The 17,548-nt window shown below is 36.3% G+C and overlaps 1 protein-coding gene across 1 annotated transcript in view; it reads left to right on the forward strand.

The window, feature by feature from the left end:
* Positions 1-17,548, forward strand: part of TMC1 (transmembrane channel like 1) — a 469,408-nt gene that overhangs the window by 28,296 nt on the left and 423,564 nt on the right. The window contains exon 2 of the mRNA XM_077148434.1: positions 9,968-10,087. The gene's annotated coding sequence lies outside the window, so the exon portion shown is untranslated. The remainder of the gene's footprint in view (positions 1-9,967; positions 10,088-17,548) is intronic.

A 17,548-nucleotide genomic window follows, 5' to 3' on the forward strand; every position in this document is an offset into this window, starting at 1 on the left:
GATGGAAAAAGGACAACCTGATCTTGGTTGCGAAGTGTACACCTTTATATGTAGTGAAAGGATATTTTGGAAAGTCTTAAGCAATTATTTAAAATGTCGGTGTGTGCTTTATGTGATATGTAATGATTCATGTTCTAAGAGGGTGTTTTTCTCTCTTAAAGACTTGGCAGCCAGCCTGCCTTCTCAGAAATGGGAAATTTCTTGAGCTAATTTGGATGTGCAGGTTATATTTTACATACTACAAAGCAGTACACTCATCTACATAGCATTGCCAATTATCTGTAAATATCCTTATTCAATATAGACTCAAAATGAAAAAAAAATTAAATCCAGATCTTTTTATTAGCCTGGTTAGCATATAAGCTTTTAGGATAATTCCATATTAATGTCACTTCTAAAGCAGGAAGTAATTAGTAAAAGGAATAACCTGATTGTCTTGATAAAGTAATACAGCTGCAATCTGTTTTCTGAAAATTTGGCCTTTAATTTGAGTACAGGCTAGAAGGTGAAAACTTTTAATTTATCTCTAAACTCTAGGATAATAGGATTTGGCACAAATAACTTACTTTTTGTATACCATAGTTTTCCAATCTGTTAAATGGGAAGCAAAGCATTTATCTGTCTCCTTATATGAAAATACAGCATTGACAATTGGTTTGAATATAAAAATCAGTGCAAATGCATTTCTTCTATTTAAAGGGCTAAGCCAAATATCATCTTTTCAGTCTGCTCCTTCCTTATGGGACCAACATATACCTTTGTAGCTGTCATATTTCTCACTGGCAAGACCTATGCCTTTGGTGAGAATAAGAGATAAATTTTGTGCCACATAGAGCTCAGTTAACCAGGAAGCAGGCAAAATTAGGACAGATTTTGTGAAATTTCCATCTTATATTTTCTAAAATATAAGAAGGCAGAATTTTCTCAGAGGAGTAAACCAGCATAACGGGGCTTGAATGACCTGTTGGAAGAATCACAAATAAAGAAGGTGGAGATGTCGTAGTATTCATTCTTCTGAGGGTCTTTAAAACAGATAAACAAATTAAAAAATAAGCACAAATAAGTTAAAAATGTTGTCCCCAAATGGAGGCAGGAGAATTGGTTTATAACTTTTTTAGAGGTCCTTTCAATTTACAGCATGCTGGCATGAGTTATTTCATCTGCAAACAATTAACTTACTGAGTGCCAACTATGTGCCAACCTTTGTACTCTGTGATGGAAATGCAAAAGTGAATAAAAAACATTTTTTTCTCTCAAGGTCTCTTTAACTGCCCATGGGAGAGAAATAGATACAAATAATTGCAATATTAGGTGATAAGTGCTAAACTAGTAACAATAACATGTACTGTGGTTACAAATTTTGCATGAGGTGGTTAGGATAGAAGAAATAGCATCTGAGATAAGCCTTGAAAACTGAGTGGAGCTAGGCAGGGGAGGTCATTCCTGGCACAGGGCACAGCATAACCAAAGGCATGGAGAAATGGATGTCAGTGGTTTATGGGAGATATTTTAGAGGAAAAGAAGTGAGTGTTTGAGGGTTAGGGAGCCCCAGGTTGGTAACCCTTCTAAGAAGACATTCACCTGGCTATGTGACTTGGGGTCCATTACTTAGCCTCTCTGAGCCTCAGTTTCTGCATCTGGAATGTGGGGACATTGTTACCTATATTTCAGAGTTGTTGGGAGTATTAAATGAAAGGGTATGTGTACAGGGCCTAGAACATTGTGAGGACATAGTAAATGCTCAGAAAATCGTCACTGGTATTCTGTCTCCTTGAATGGGCTTTTGCTATGTAACTGCAGATTGTCCAGAATATCTTGGTCTTATCCCCAGTGGAGCGTCTTGACATAAATCTGTAAAATGTACATAAAATCTACTTTGCAGGGTTGTTTTGAGGATTGGAGTTGATATCAAACATAGGCCCAATAATGGTACTGAATAAACAGTAGTCATTGTCATTAAAATTAGATCACTTCTCTCTCGAAGAGAGACAAAAATATATACTTCTTTTTTCTTTTACTCATATTGAAGAAATTGTGAATTTTTTGTGTGTGTCTGTACAGAACTGCATTTTCTGCTAGGGCAAAGGCAGAAAATAACTTCTGAAAGATATGATGACATTTCAAAGGTGAAAAGGATGTTACTTCAAAGGTAACATCATATTAATGGGTATATTTTGTATGGTACCTGGCATAAATAAGTCTTTCAACCTTTTTCCCTCCCATTTCTGTGTCCTTGCATGGGGTACCATATCAGACATAGAATATATAATTATATTTCAAAATGACTGCTACATGAATTAGTGAGTAGCTCCTTAGTTGGTTCTCTCAAACAACATTTTCTTTTAAATGGAGAAAACAATTTCAGATCCTGTCATTGCCTTTAGAAAATTAAGTTCCCAAACCATTTGAACAGTTGCACATATATAACTGCTTGTGGTAACAGCTTGGGGAGAGGATCATGCTGTTCTAAAATCTTTGTCTACATTGATTCAACCTGTAATTATATTTGTAAACAATTATTATAGCTATGATTATTATTATGAACATTTTCTAATAAGTATTATTGTAGAGGTCAACTTAATGTTAAATCCATAAACCAGGACCAGAATATCTTATGATATTCTTATTGTTTTTCTTGCCAGACCTTTATTTAGATGCCAGAAGCGGTAGAAAATTCATCACTTTTCAGTTTCCCAAGGAACTCTCCTTACTTTTTTCTCTGTCCAGTTGCATAATGTGTCTAAGAGGTCATATCTCCACTGTTCTTTTATGAGCATTGATGATTATGGAAATAGATACATGTAGGCTGGTTCAAGCTTGTGAAAATGACATGTACTCTCTAACTTAAGAATGCTGGATTGCAGAGGGAGAAATCAACATGGGTGCACTTGAATTTCCTTGTCACATAATGCAGCTACAGCTTCCAAGTACCAATTATCTCTTTTGCTGTCCTTTTAAGTAGAACTGTATATAAGCCATGCCAGACAATGGTGCCTCTGTCTTACTCTAGAAGGGCTCAAAGAAAAAAAAACCTAAATAAAATAAAGGAGTCACAACTTGCCTCAAAAATCTATCTGCTCTTCTTCAACTTATTGTTTGGTTCATATTGTAAATTAAAATTTGTATTATTATAAATTAAGCCCAGATTCTCTTGCTTGTTCTTTGGTTAAAAAAAGAAAGAAAATATATCTAACCCATACTCTTTTTATTGTAGTTAGTTATTTGTCTAGAATACTTCCATGGGTAGACTTTAAAATTTATTCCTCTAGATTTGAAAACTAAAGACGGTATTTGGGAATATACTATGGTGTTTTAAGAAACTCTCTGGCTTGTTACCAAACTCTACCTGCTTTTAGTTGAGACATGATGCCTTTAGGGTTCATAGTGACCACTGTCTGAGCCTTCATATTCACAATTGTTCTTTTAATCATTGTCATTTATTTGCTAAATAGCGACACTTTTGTAGGGAAAAAAAGGGCAACCTAATGTTCAATTTAATAAATATTTATCGAGCACTTACCATTCGCAAAGCAATGATTCAATTATATTTGGAAAGTAAGGCAAAAGTAGAATACAAACAATGACTTTTCAAAGATTCACTGAGCACTTACTGGGTATAATTTTCTACCTGTAAACAATGTTTATATGGAACCTAATTTTTTTTTAAGTTGCTGGTTGTTAATTATGTGGTTAATTCACCTGACCACATGAATTCAGCAAAAATTAGTCTTAAAATTTGTTGATTTAAAAAGTAGGAAAAAAATAAAATAAAAAGCAGGAAAATTATACATATTTTTGAAAAATAAATAATTGGAAGCCTATAAAATAAAAACTGAAAATTCTTTCCTTACTACCTGGAATAACCTGTGTTAACAACTTTTATTTTATCTAGAACCCTCTTGCTCTTCTTTTTTTTTTTTTTTTAACTTCATTTTACATATGAAATGAACTCGGCAACTTTTTTAATCAGAAATCTATCATGGACATTCTTTTACAAATGGAATACTTTACTTTTTGAAATCAAGAAGAGTCAGTATGTCCGTCCTTAAGTAGCTTTTTTAATAGTTATTGCCTATAGTCAATTTATTTTTGAGGCCTTTTCAACATTATGTTTTATTGTGGTAAGCACCCAAAAACATTAAAAGAAGGCTTTTATTCTCAGAACAGTTTCATTTAAAGTCATCTTTTATAGAACATAATGTACACATAGTAACCACATGATTTCAGCACAGTAAGTTGAAAACAATGCAAAAATAGTTATTCAAATGTTTTATCTATGCGATATAAAGAAGAAGAGATTTAGAATCTTCAAACAACAAAAACAAACAAAGCAAGCTCCCAGGGAGCATAGATGTACTATTACTGACATAAAAATGATGGTCTCATCTTTCAGCAATTAAGTTTATCTTTTCTATAAATTTTTCTTAAAACTTTATCATATAATACTCTTATTTGCTAGAGTATGTAATAGACCAAATGAGTAGGTAGCTGACAAATAATAGTGAAAAATCTCTGAAATAACTAGTACTGTTCTATTTAACAACTATTTTAAATGTATATATGGTGAGAGAAAGAGCGCTATATTTTCTGCCAGTGAAAAAGTTTTGATTCCCAGAGCAGATGTAAATACATCAGCATTTTATGGGTTTCTATAAAAAACATTGAATATTAGGAGCCCTACAGCCTAACAAATTTGAGAATATTTTGGGTTGGCAAAAACTGTTGAAACAAAAAAGCTTGTGTGTGTTCTAAAGTGAAGAAAAGGTTAGACTGGATGATCCCCAAGGTCTCCTTTGAAGACACTTAGTTCTTCATTTTATTTGCAAATCCTTGAATATTTCAACCCCCAGAGGCAAAAAGACCCAAATCTAAATCTATAAATACCGGTTTATTGGGAAACCCCTGTATTGAATCCTTTGCTAGCAAGGGTATATTTTAATTACATTTTTTTTTAATTGTGAAATATAACATATATACAAAAAAGCAAAGAACTTCCAAATACATTTTAACGAATAGTTATAGAACAGGTTTAAAAGTTTGGTATTGGTACAGTTCCATGATTTTTCATTTTTTCTTCCAACTACTTCAAGACTCTGGAGAGCAACAGAATTATCAATATAATGACTCAGCAGTCATACTCATTTGTTAAATCCTATCTTTGTTATATTCCTCCTTCTCTTTAAATAACATACATACATAAAAGCAACAAATTTCAGAGTACATCACAACAATTAGTTATAGAACAGATTTCAGAGTTACAATTCCACAATTTTAGGTTATTTAAAAACAATTTTTTTTTTTACATGGGCAGACACTGGTAATTGAACCTGGGCCTCCAGCATGGCAGGCGAGAACTCTGCCTGCTGAGCCACTGTGGTCCACCCCAGGTTTTTATTTCTAGTTGCTCTAAGGTACTGGAGGCTAAAATAAATACCAGCATAATGAGTCAGTACTCATACTCATTTGTTAAACCTGACCTTCTCTGCATAACTCCACCATCACCTTTGATCTTTCTCTTTAGGGGTATTTGGGCTAATCCCATTCTAACTTTTTCATGTTGGAAGGGGCTGTTGATAATATTGGATAGGAGGATGGAAATAGTTGATGTCCTGGAGAGCCTGGGCCCTCTGCATTTCAAGGCTTATCTGGTCCAGAGACCCATCTGAAGGTCGTAGGTTTTGGAGAGTTACCCTAGTATATGGAACCTTTATAGGATCTTATATGATGCCCTAGATATTCTTTAGGATTGGCAGGAAAGGTTTTGGTTGGAGTTTGGCAAGTTATGACAGGTAGCAATGTCTAACTGAAGCATGCATAAGAGTAATCTCCAGTGTAGTCTTTCGACTCTATTTGAACTCTCTCAGCCACTGACACATTATTTGTTACACTCCCCCTTTTTGTTAAGATGGTATTGTTGATCCCATAGTGCCATGACCAGGCTCATCCCTGGGGGTCATCTCCCGCACCACTAGGGAGATTTTCATACTAGATGTTATGTCCCACGTAGGGGGGAAGGCAATGGTTTCACTTGCAGAGTTGGATTTAGAGAGAGAAAGGCCACATCTGAGCAACAAAAGAGGTCTTCTGGAGGTGACCCTCAGGCATACCTATAGTTGGCTAAGCTTCTCCGCCATACACATAAGCTCCACAAGAGCAAGCCTCAAGTTCAAGTCCCCGGCCTATTGATTTGGGTGTCCCCAGTGTTTGGCACAATATCCGGGGTTTCCCTGGTGGTAAAGTTTAATAGTTCCATAATTTTTCTCCCACCCCTCAAGGTACTTTGCCAATACCTTTTGATTATCTGCTTAATATACTCTGGGATGTATCCAGCATACATTAAGCTATAGAGGATTAAAGGCTTTCATTCTTATTCTGGGCTCCCTGTGTTTAGATTGTTTAAATGATCTATCCAGACAATTTGAGTTAGATTATGTGTTACAAAAACCTTAGGTTCTGGACATAATAAAACTTTCTTCCTTTGGTCTGAAAGTAGGTGAAGTTCTAAAATACATGTAATGTTTTCCTTACCCCTGTATTCTGAATTACCTTAATCCCAACAATATTGGCTTCATTCTTATCTCTGAATACCTGGTTATACACACATAAAACAGCTTTTCAAAATCCAGAAATAACAATTACCATTCGGGACTAAATGTGACTGCTATAAGAGCTTACAATCTAGGCCGCAGTTTTCTTATAAGTATTTTCATAATGAGATCTTACAACATTTGCTCTTTTGTTTCTGGCTTATTTTGCCTCACCAAATGTCCAGTAGGTTTATTCACATCATTTCATGCCTCAACTTCATTCCTTTTTGTAGCGGTACTGTGTTCTATCATGTATTTACACCATCATTGGCCAATTTATTTCTCAGTCAGTGCATCTTTCAGCCAACTCTTATCTACTGGGCCTCATGTATAATGTCCAAAGTCAGTAGTCCATCCATACTCTAATTTTCAATAATTTCATTGTTCCCAAGATAATGATAGCCAATAAACACACCTTCATGAAATAGAAAATCCAAACCTCCCCTTAACTCTTGTCCCTTACCCCATTATGTACCCCCGGTATTACTGTAGTACTTTTGATGTTTTCTTGTTAAACATAGTCCAGAGAATGCAATATCATTTTTCCCCCATACCCTGAAATTATACACTCTTTATACAAGATTCATACCTTTGCAGTAGATCATGCAAGAACTTATTTATATCTATAGTGTTAACTGGTGGGGCACATGAGTGTATACAACCTCTATCAATCATGTTCACCTTCAATATGGTAATATTACTTACAGACTTATTAGTGAACTGCCTTCATTTCTGTCTATTCCTGTACATTTGAGTTCAACCTCAATAGCAACATATTGACCCATCAATAGCAACCATCACCCATATAGGGTTCTGGGTCCCCTATATTCTGTATTATAAGCTTTACCATGATTTTAGCTTTACCATGGTCATAAAAGTGAAATCATACAATATCTATCCTTTTGTGTCTGGCTTATTTCAGTCAGCTTTATAACCTCTAAGCTCATCCATCTTATTGTATGGTTCAGGACGTCATTTTGTCTTACTGCTGTATAATATTCCACCATATGTATATACAACATTTTGTTAATCCACTTGTCTGTTGATGGGCACTTGGATTGTTTCCCTCTTTTAGCAATTGTGTATAGTGCTGCTATGAACATCAGTGTGAATATCTCTGTTTGTATCACTGCTTTCAGCATTTCTGGGTATGAACCCAGTAGTGGTATTGCTGGGTCATAGGCAACTCAATATTTGATTTTCTGAGGGACTGCCAGACTGTCTTCCATAGCAACTATACCATTATACATTCCTGCCGGCAATGCATAAGAATCCCAATTTCTCCATATTCTCTCCAACATTTGTAGTTTCCTGTTTGTTTAATAGCAGCCATTCTTATAGGTGTGAGGTGGTATCTCATTGTAGTCTTTATCTGCATTTCCCTTATAGTTAATGAGAATGAGCATCTCTTCATGTGCTTTTTAGCCATCTATATTTGTTCTTCAGAAAAAATATTTATTCATATCTTTAGTCTACTTTATAATTGGGCTGCTTGTTCTTTTGTTGTTGAATTGTATGATTTCTTTATGTATACAGGATATTAAACCGTTATCCAATGTGTGATTTCCAAATATTTTCTCCCATTGAGTTGGCTGTGTCTTTATCTTTTTGACTAAGTTTTTTGATGCATAAAAGCATTTGATTTTGAGGAGTTTCCATTTATCTATGTTTTCTCTTGTTAATTGTGCTTTGGGTGTAAAGTTTAGGAAGCTACCTCCTATTACTAGGTCTTGAAGATGTTTCCCTACATTTTCTTCTAAGAGCTTTGTGGTATTCAGTCTTATGTTTAGGTGTTTGATCCAATTTGAGTTAATTTTTGTATAGGGTGTAAAGTAAGGGTCCTCTTTCATTCTTCTGGCTATTGATATATAGTTCTCCCATGCCTATTTATTGAAAAAAATATTTTGTCCTGGTTCAGTGGATTTGGGGGCCTTGTCAAAGATCAGTTTACCATAAATTTGGTGGCCTATTTCTGCACTCTTGATTCGATTCCATTGGTCGATGCTTCTGTCTTTGTGCCAGTACCATGCTGTTTTGACCACTGTGGCTTTATAATAAGTTTTAAATTCAGGAAGTAATAATCCTACCACTTCATTCTTCTTTTTAAGGATGCTTTTAGCTACTTGGGGTCTCTTTCCCTTTCAGATGAATTTAGTAGCTAGTTTTTCCAAACCTTCAAAGTGGGTTGATGAAATTTTATTTGGTACTGCATTAAATCTGTAGATCAATTTGGGTAGAATTTGATATCTTGACTACATTTAACCTTCCTATCTATGAGCAGGGAATGTCTTTCCACCTATTTAGACCTTCTTTGATTTCTTTTAACAATATTATGTAGTTCTTTGTGTACAAATCCTTTACATCCCTAGTTAAGTTCATCCTAGGTACTTGATTCTCTTAGTTGCTATTTTGAATGGAATTTTTTCCTTAATTGACTGCTCCTTTAGGTTATTGCTTGTGTATAGAAGTGGGGCAAGGGGTCAGGGCAGGGGTGCTTGGAGTGCAGAAAGGGGGCAGGTGACAGGGTTCAGGTGCAAGGGGTTCCAGGATGGGGAAGTTGTGGGTTACGGGGCTGGTGTTCAGGTGTGTTAGGGTAGTATGTTCAAGGAATGTGGCTTGGCTTACTTCCTTGTTCCTGTCTCCCTAGCCATGCACTCCTGACATCTCAGAGCCTCCATCTGGAAATGGATGTGCTAGGCTATTTGCACTAGCTGACGTATCTCTGGTTTACTGTGCCCCAATTTGTCTGCTTTTTCAACCAGGGCCTCCTTGTGTGGTGTAAAAGACCCTCCTAGGTCACTTGTACCCTGGAATCACTCTGCAGGTCTTTTTCAGTCCCTTCTCTAGCTGTTCTTTACAGTAGGAGTGAACTGGACATACACCCTATTTTGCTATCTTTCCAGAAGTCCTATTTTAGTCACTTTTTTTGCGGCTTCCAAACTATGGGTATATCCTATCTAAGGAAAAATAAACACAAAAAATATATAACTTGATTTACAAAAACATTTTTCCTTTACTCCTTTAAACTGTAAGCTCTACTAGTGAACCTAAAGTACTGTGGAATTTGATTTCTGACATTTTCTTATGGTATAGTATATAAACATAAAAGTCTTAAGAAAATACAAGATTTTCTCATTTTTCTGCCTGCACATCAATATATTGCTCATTGTATATTGAAAACTAAAGTATGAATCATCCAGGGATGTGTAGGAATTTTACTTATTTATTTTTTTACCTTTTGAAAATCATTAATGAAAAGACTCTAAAGTTACCTAACATAAAGGAATATTTTAATAAACATGCATAAAATATGCCCCTCCCCAACTTCTTTGGTGGTATAATATTAGTATCTGATTGTAAGCTTCTTTTTTTTTTTTTAGTTGAAAGAAGGAGAGGTCAACACACAGTTACCCTTTGCATTGCTGAAGTGATCAAGTGCTGTCATGTTCTGCACTGGTGAAATCTAATTGGAACACTCTGGGTCCTCCACCTGAATGACTGTAAGCCATTTTATACTGATGAGTGATTTTTCTACAGTCAGGGCTCAGAATGCAAAATGACATTGTCTTGCCATTTCTACCCCTGGAAAACATTCAGATGATTACCTCAAAAACTCAGTGAAAAAAGGATGGTCAGACAGTCTCTTTTTAAGAGCTACTAGGTAAATTCATCTCTTTGTTTTAAAAAATTAATTTTGTTTATTTTTAACTGTGGTAAAATATATATAACATAAAACCATTTTAATTACTTTAAGTGGACAATTCTGTGACATTAAATACATTGATGATATTGTGTAACTTTCATGGCTGTTTATTTCAAGACTATTCTCATCATCCCAAACCAAAGTTCATACCCACTTACAGATAGTCCTGACTGTCCCCTCCCCCACCCCTAGTAACCACTATTTAGTTTTCTGTCTCTATGAATTTGCTTATTCTATTATTTTGTTCACATAAAAATAATAGATATATTCTTTATAGAAAAATCCAAAACCACAAATAAACACCCATAACAAATTGCTAATGTCACTCAGCGAGATTACCCCATAATTTTTTTTTTTTTTTTTTTTTGCATGGGCAGACACCGGGAATCAGACCCAGGTCTCTGGCATGGCAGGCGATAATTCTGCAACTGAGCCACCATGGCCTGCCCTACCCTGTACCATTTTGAAATTAACCTTCTAGTCTTCTGAGTATAAACCAAAGTATTGGGGATTGGATCGTGTCCCCTATAAGACATACTCAAGTCTTAGCCCTTCTCCTATGGGTGTGAACTCACTTTTTTTTTATAAGGTAAAGCCAAGCTGAAGCAGAGTAGGTTTTAATACAATATGAGAGGAGTCCTTATAAGGAGAGGAAATCTAAACAGAAATACAGATGACTGAGCAAGAGGAGTAGAAACCACAGGAGGGAATAGAAAGAGACAGATCTCCATGTGATGGAGGCAGAGATTGAATTATGGATTGCCAGCAAGCCACCACCAGAAAGCTGCAGATGTCAAAGAAAGCATGAACAGCTAATATGTTGAATTTGGACTTCTGACCTCCAAAACTATGAGACAATAATTTCCTGTTGTTTAGACAAATCAGTCTGTGTAATTTATCATAGCAGCCCTGGCAAACTGAGATACAATGTATGTAGCAGAATGCTTAGTCAGAAGCTAACTTCCTTGGTGGAGGGTTTATTGGCTTTATATTTATGGAACTGAGAAGAGAAGTTGTCAGGTGTGAGTTTCTAGTGGACAATTCCTAACGCCATGCATTGTGTTTGGGGGGTCAGTTCAGTTCTGGCCACTAAACTTAGTGTCCAAGAAGAAGAGTAAGTAAGATCAATTATTTCTTGTTGTAGTGTTTAAAACAAAGAGTGACTAAACCCTGAGGGAGAAAAAACAGGAAGGGAAAAGGTTAGGTCTATAAGGAAATTAGAAGAACTCTAGCCTGGACATCAGTAAGAATGAATTTAAATTGGTGTTTCTAATCATTAATCACTGTGTCATCTAGGTAGCTTGTGTCAGTTACCTCTCTGGGCACCAGTTTTCCCATTTATGAAATGAGGGGGTTGCAAATAAGGAAGAGTGGAGGTGGAAAAGTGATTGTAGAAATGGTTCCTGCTAATTTAATTGAGATGATTGGCCTGAGAAAGAACTGTATTTTTATATTGGTGTGTTTGTGTGTGTGTGGAGGGTGATGGAAAATGATGAGGGACAGGAGCTTAATAGTGGGTTCAGCTAAAAGTCTAATCTCATTTAATACTATCATTTAGGATTTAGACCTGTATTGTCCAATATGGTGGCCTCTAGCCATGTGTTACTCCTGAGAACTCAAAGTGTGACTAGTACATATTGAGACTATTTCACACTGGATTCTAAGAACTTAGTGAGCAATAAAGTAAATCTCCTTAAATTTCCAATACTGATTGAATGTTAAAATGTAAGTTTTTGGATATATTGGCTTAAGTAAAATATATTACTAACATTTTTTTACTTATTTCTTTAAAAAGTTTTAAATGTGGCAACTAGGAAATTTATAATTATGTAGGTGGTTCACATTTTATTTCTACTGGATGACAGTTATTTAGAATATAATGTGTAATATAATGTACAGTATGTAATACAATGGTAAAATATTCACAGTGTGGAATACACTTTGAGAAAATGTGTAATCACGAACCCCTGTGAAAATAAGGAAGATGTTACAATTTTAAGAATGACCTAGTAAAATAAGCATCATCAGAAATCCAGATATTTCCTATATGGGAGAACAGCAGACAAATGGAAATCACTAAAATACTTGAAGGAAATAATGATACAGGTTAACAAACTAAGTATGAATATGAACTTCCGGGTGAACTGAGCAGTTCAGAGCTAGTCTGACCAGAGAGAAACGTGACTGAGAGTCATACCCTGTTTTCAGTGGTTGATTATTTTCACTGAGCCTCTAGCACATTACTTGCAATTGCTTTAGGTATTAAGGTAGGGGTGAGAGAGGAGGGAAAAAGAGCAGAAGAGGAAAAAACATGCATTTACAAAGCATGTTATAGACTTTCTAGGCATGTTTATAGACTTTCTAGATTGACCTCACCACAGGAAGGAGTAAGTGTGTGTCAATAAATAATTACAACTGCTCTGATATGCTGAATGACGTTTGCTGAATAGCAACTCGTCTTCCTGGAAAATTTCCTTTACCTCATGCAGATGAATCATTTACTTCCAGAAAACAGCATTGTAGGTGCAGTTCAGTCCCAGTAATTAAATTTGGTTAGCCAAGTAGAGTCAGATTTCTTCTCACAATAGGAGGGAGAATAAAACTGTTAAAGGACACTTGAAATGCCCTAGACAAAATATTCAAAAGACTTTTCACAGTCTTCATCCTCCTAAAGTCCTAGCACCATTTGACAGTAAACAACTCCTTTTGGGTATTTGCTTCTGTATTGCCTTCTGTTATGTACTGATATCTGAACCCTCCTTTTATCCCTCTGAACCCTCCTCTCAGGGAGGGTATGTAGCAATCGAGTGCAGAACAAGGGTTTGAGGAGAGGTAGTGAAAATTTATGTAAAGTGCATAGTTTTCCTCAATAAACTATAGTTAGTAGCATTTTTTTTATTAACTTTAATGAATATTTCCCACTACTCAAGCTCTAAATTTAAGTATTTTCCTCTCCATATATCATGGAATTGCATTCATTCCTGTAGTTTCAAATATCACCTCTTTAGTGATAGATGGCTGTGGAATGCCATGTCTGAACCTATAAACCCACAGTATAACATTTTCAGTGATTTTCCATGCCTGGGCAGCTACATCTTAACAGCAGATCTAGATAACACAAAGAGGCTTCTTTCTCCCAAATCTATCTACCTCTGAGAGTCCTAAGAGCAGCCCAGCTCTGTTTTTGCCAGATCTAGCATAACTGCTGGTCCTTTATAGCCTTGCGTAATCCATAGATCTGTGAATACACACTAGGCCAGATGCTGGTGTATCCAAGATGAGCTTAATTTGGATTTATGTGGGAGATCCAAGGTACCATGGAAGTTTGATGATAGGGTCAGATAACTATGTGATTGATGAGAAAGTGGGAGATATGTAGAAAGCTTTAGCTATTGGGCATTACTTTATTTTCCTGGTCTAAGGATGAGTGATTGGGATGTCATCTTTAACCCTCCCAGTGCCAAGATATTGTCCTTCTACAAAGCAATAGGCATGTAGAGGAAGGCAAGACTCATAATATTCTTCTAGGTTTTCAAGTAAGAGTGTTGTTGAAGCAGAAAAGTGGAAATGGACTGGCACTTTCAGAAAGTTCAAGTCAATGTTAAATTCCAATAGCTATGATAAATCCGCATTGTGTGAGTAAAGTTTGACCATTTGTGACAAGCTCTGTGCTTTGTTATGAATTGATCATGTGTGTTGTGCCTGTTCTAGTTTGCTAGCTGCCAAAATACAATATACCAGGAATGGAATGGAATTTGATAAATTGCTAGTTTACAGTTCTAAGGCCGAGAAAATGTCCCAATTAAAACAAGTCTATAGAAATGTCCAATCTAAGGCATCCAGGGAAAGATACCTTGGTTCAAGAAGGCCAATGAAGTTCAGGGTTTCTCTCTCAAGTGAGAAGGCACATGGTGAACAGGGTCAGGGTTTCTCTCTCATCTGGAAGAGCACATGACGAACACGGTGTCATCTGCTAGCTTCCTCTCCTGCTTCCTGTTTCATGAAGTTTCTTGGGAGACATTTTCCTTCTTCATCTCCAAAGGTCGCTGGCTGGTGAACTCTGCTTTTCATGGCTATGTCGTTCAGCTCTGCTCTCTCTGAATCTCTCTCATTCTCCAAAATGTTTCCTCTTTTATAGGACTCCAGAAACTAATCAAGACCCACCCGAATGGACAGAGACATGTTGTCACCTAATTCAGTTTAACAACCACTCTTGATTGAGTCATATCTCCAGGGAGATGATCTAATTGAAGTTTCAAACATACAGTACTGAATAGGGATTAGAAGAAACAGCTGCCTTTACAAAATGGGAGTAGGATTAGTTATTTCTAATTAAACCATTCCTGATGCATATCATAATACATGTATGGACGTACCTCATTTCAATATGAAGATTCATTGTCATCCATATTGAAAGCTCTTCTTTGTTTTGGCTAAATCAATAATACCTCAAATTTGGGTTGACTATTTCTTTTCTCGTTTAATCATTGCCTGTAGTTTTGCAGGACTTGGGTTGAGTGAATACTGCTACTACAACTTAAAAAAAGACAAATATTCTTGTAAATTAAAAAAAAAAAACTTATAAAAATGAAAATCCCAAACAGATCAAAACAATGTTATGAAGTAATTTTAAAAGACTGTTTAAAGGATACATGACTGGTTCAGTGGTAGAATGCTTGACATGTGGGACATCTGAGTTCAAATCCTTGCATCTACCCCCTCCCCCCAAGCGAGGTTTGGTTGGGAAAATGAATTTGTAGGAATGCTTTGCTGTTTTATGTGAGTATCTCATACAATACCTGGGACTTACTGGACACTCAGTAAATGTGTTTTGAAGAAATGAAAGAATGAATGAATAAACCTTTTAATTTGTGACTTAAATATTGCCAAATTTCTGAATTGGTGGAGCCAGTTATTTCTACAACTAAAACAATCAAATTGGTTTACTATATAATTGATTTTTCTGTGCTTAGAGATAAGACAAGTGTTTTCCACTGAACATAACTCACCAGTTTTATCGTTTCAAGTTCAATTGTTTTGGGAAAGTGTCAGCAAACTTTGTCCGAACATAACTCACCAGTTTTATCGTTTTCAAGTTCAATTGTTTTGGGAAAGTGTCAGCAAACTTTATCCTATGGGACAAATTCAGCCTGCAACCTATTTTAGTACAGCCTGTGACCTAAGACAGATTTTTACATTTTTAAATGGTTGAAAAAAATCAGAAGAAGAATAATAACTTGAGACATGTGAAAAGTTAAGTGAAATTTAAATTTCAGTGTCCATAAATAAAATTTCTTCGGGATATTGCCATACTCATTTGTATATATCATTTATGGTTGCTTTCATGCTATAATGACAGAGTTGAGTACTGACCACAAAGCTGAAAATATTTACACTTTGGCTTTTTACAAAAAAGTTTGCCAACTCCTGATTTAAAAACCCTTTCTTAGGAATGAGAATGGGTATTGTTCACTCAGCAAAAAGAATGCTTTTGGGGTTTCTAGCCCTGTTGAATGCTAGAGTAGTATACAAAGATGACAGATAACTTTGCAAGGAAAGCCAAGCCAGCATTCCTATTTTGTTAAAAACTTGAAAAAATAATAGTGGTATCATATTTCCTTTTCTTCTTTTTCATTATTTCTAATTGAGAAGTCCATTCTTATACAATGCAAAAATATTACTTGCGAGGACTATGGGAAGATGGCAGAGTAGAAAACTCCAGGAATCAGTCAGTTCACCAAAGCAACTATAGAACTGAAAACTGTCTGAATCAACCATTTTGAAACTCCAGAGTGAAACACTATGCAGCATCCAGGGAGGAGCAGGAAGAAGAGCCTGTTAAATTGCAGTGAATAACAGTGACAGTATCACCCTCCCTGCAATGGTTACGATCCACCAACCCCAGCCTTGTGGCAGGCAGTAGTGGGAACTGTGGCTCGGCTCCTGGCTCAGAGAGACTGGAATTGAAGAACACAGTGTTCTGGGAGAACCCAGTACCGGGTTGGGATATAAAGACCTCTTCCCCCAAATTCCAGGGCATGTGGTCTCATCACTGATCACTGTTTTTGATCAGCTACTTCAGATTGCTGGGGATATGAGTGTGGCCATTATTCCAACACACCTTGGGCAAAGGTGGCAAAGGAATCTTAAAGATAGTAATCTTCCTCAAAACTGCAGAAACAGTTAAAGGGCTGCATTAACTGGGCAAGTACTGAATCAAGAAAATTCAACTTCAAAAGCCATAGAAGAAGCTCATGGTGCCCTGTTGGTGCCTGTCCTACCCCTTCTACAATGCAGGGTGGAGCCAGGCTACATTCCCATTGTGGGTCCTTGTCCCAGTCCCAAAGAGGACTCTATACTTTGCATTTGTCTTGGGCTGATCTTCCTGATGACAAGACTAAGCTCTGAAGGAAACCATCAGCCAAAGTAGAGACAAAAGTCACTGTGAAAAGTAATTTTTGCTTTGGTTTGTTTTGATTAACTCCTGGTATTAAAGAAAATCTGTTTCACATCACTAGCTGGATAAAAATATAAGGAACAGACAGCTCAGAGACCAAGTCCCAGAGTTAACACTTCAAGATATTAAATGTACAGTGTGCAACAAAGGATTACAAGATGAATAAAGAAAAAGGAAATGATGGCCATCCAAAGAAACAAGATAAAAATCCAGATTATCAATGAAGAGAGCCAGACTTTGGAGTTACTAGACAGAGACATCTAAAAAAATGATCCTCAATATGCTCAAGGAAATTGAGGAAAACATGGAGAAAGAACTAAAAGATATGAGGAAAACAATGAATAAACAATATGGGAATCTCTTTGTGATTCTCAGTAGGAACCAGGCAGAGATACTGGAGTTGAAGAACACAATACAGTGTTTTGGGAAAGCATGGCTGCTGAACAAGGGCTTGTAAGGACTGGCGCTGCCACTCCAAAAGCCCTGGAAGACAAAACATCATTCCATAGATGACTCTCAGACCTTGAAATCTGATGGGCTATGCCCTGCTGGGTTTTTGAATTGTTTGGGACTGACTCCTGCTTTCTTTCCAATTTCTCCCTATGGGAATGGCAATATTTATCCCATGCCTGTCCCTCCAATGTATATCAGAAGCAGATAACTTCTTTTCTCAGTTTCACAGATCCACATATGGAAGGGAATTATGTCCCAGGACAAACCACACCTGTAACTGATTTTGATGAGACTTTGTATCAAGCATTGCATCTGTAATGACTTAAAGGTTTGGAGATACTGTGATGG

Source organism: Tamandua tetradactyla, chromosome 2 (genome assembly GCF_023851605.1).
Source record: "Tamandua tetradactyla isolate mTamTet1 chromosome 2, mTamTet1.pri, whole genome shotgun sequence".
Lineage (NCBI taxonomy): Eukaryota > Metazoa > Chordata > Mammalia > Pilosa > Myrmecophagidae > Tamandua > Tamandua tetradactyla.